This window comes from Helobdella robusta (genome assembly GCF_000326865.2).
Source record: "Helobdella robusta unplaced genomic scaffold HELROscaffold_56, whole genome shotgun sequence".
NCBI classification, from domain to species: domain Eukaryota; kingdom Metazoa; phylum Annelida; class Clitellata; order Rhynchobdellida; family Glossiphoniidae; genus Helobdella; species Helobdella robusta.
The window spans coordinates 439679-442178 of record NW_008705301.1 but is presented as its reverse complement, the minus strand read 5'-3'; positions in this window follow the sequence as shown (position 1 = coordinate 442178).

Here is a 2500-nt window from a genome sequence, read left to right as displayed (position 1 = left end):
ATATCTCGTTTCGTTTCGTATCACCAGATAATGACGTCATCGTTTCGTCACGGTATCGTTATTTGACGCTATAGATTAGTTGGTTTCGTTAATTTTGAATAATCTGTTCGTTTAGTATATTTGTTTAGGTTCGTTATTGTGTCCTATGGTCAGGCTGTAATTTGATAACATCATTTCGTTTCGTTATTATCTGATACCAACATCAACGAATTAGATATCCCTATTTGATATCATCGTCGTCATCGTTTAGATAGATATCATTCATTTTATATCAAGATCTATTTCACTTTTTATCATCCTTCAACCACTAACAACAACAATAATTATATACTCTGACTGGATTGATAATAATAATAAAAATGATAATAATATTAATAATTTTCGATAATAATAATAATTATTATTATTAATAATAAGAAGAACAAAAAATAATGTTTATAAATGTAGCATAAACACACACGTACACCAGCATAAATGGTTTATATATATTTATAATATATAAAAATATACATATATAAATATATTATAATATATATAAATAATAATAATATTTGCTGTTTTCATTATATTTATTAATAATATTATTAATATTATTATTATTATTATTCATGGGAATTCCATTTTCCAAAACCAGGTAAGGCCGTTCTTTGGTTTTAAATATATATTATATAATATAATACTATTACCGTTACTGTGGCTGATGCAGCTGCTGCGGCTGTGGTTGGTGTGGCTACTACTGTTGCTACTGATGTGGCTACTACTGATGCTACTGATGTGGCTACTACTGCTGCTACTGATGTGGCTACTACTGTTGCCACTGATGTGGCTACGGCTGATGTTACTGATGTGGCTACTATTGTTGCCACTGATGTGGCTACTACTGCTGCTACTGATGTGGCTACTACTGCTGCTACTGATGTGGCTACTACTGCTGCTACTGATGTGGCTACTACTGCTGCCACTGATGTGGCTACTACTGCTGCTACTGATGTGGCTACTACTGCTGCTACTGATGTGGCTACTACTTCTACTGCTGCTGTTAGCAATAGTAATAAAAATTGCCAAATGTAGTAACTGGTATTAGAAACATGTTCATATTTGAGTATAGGTTAGGTTAGTATTGTAATAAATGATTGTATCGTTATAGAAAATACTGTGTCGCTACTTCTACTGCTGTTACTGTCGCTGCTACTACTACTACAAACACTTTTGTTGCAGCTACTACTGTCGCTACTTCTGCGGCTGGTGATACTACACTATGACTGCTTTTACTGCTACTACTACTGCTATGTAAAACTACAATTATTATTAGTGATTAATCATACATTCGTTTTAACTTATGCCACTCTATGTTAATTAATTATCTAATTAATTAATTAATTATCTAATTAATTAATTAATTAGATAATTAATTATTTAATTGATTTGATAACAACGAGATGAATTTTTTATCAGAGAGAATATTTTTATCATTAACATCGTCATCGTCGTTTCTGGTAGTTTCCAAATTAGATATATATCAATTGATATCATTCAACTCCGTTATTGATTGAGTGAAAAAAAAATGAATGGAAGAATGAATTATTAAACGAATGAATGGACAAATGAATGTCTGAGTGAGTTGCGAAAGAATAAACGAAATGAATGAACGAACAAATGAACGAATGAACAAATGAACAAATAAACGAACGAACGATTGAAAACGAACGAACGAACGCACGAACGAACGAACGAACGAACGAACGAACAAATGAATGAATGAATGAACGATTGATTGAATGAATGAATGTTATTATTTCAGAGCGAATGCAAACAGCATCAATCAGAATTAACGTCTTGCGGTTTTAGTGTCAAAAAATTGTTGATGCTGTTGTTGATGTTGTTGATGTTGTTGTTGATGTTGTTGTTGATGTTGTTGTTGATGATGTTGTTGGTGTTGTTGTTGTTGTTGATGTTGATGCTGTTGTTGATGCTTTTGCTGTGGCTGATTTTGTTGTTGATGTTCTGGTTGTTGTTGATGTTGTTGTTGTCAATGTTAAGGTTGTTAGTGCTGTCATTGCTGTTGTTTTTGTTGTGGTTGTTGTTATTGATGATGATGATGACGACGATGACTTTGATGATGATGGTAGTGTTAATGGCAATGGCGATGATGATGATGACGAAAATGACGCGTCCGCCAAAGATGACGCGCCGATTCATCTTGTCACATATTGATGATCTTTGGATTCTGCCTCCACTGACGTCATCACTTGAGTGTCTCTTTTTTTCTTGCCGTAGAAGAAAGAGAGGTGGTGGTGGTGGTGAGGATGATGATGATGATTACGTGATGATAATGATGATGATGGTGACAAAAATGAGGATGATGATGAAGATGATGATGGTGATGACGATGATGATTACGTAATGATAATGATAATAATGGTGACGACGATGATGATGACGATGTATTTTTTATTAACTTAGTTCGCTCTTTAGATTGTTCTTTTGTTGGTTCATGTTT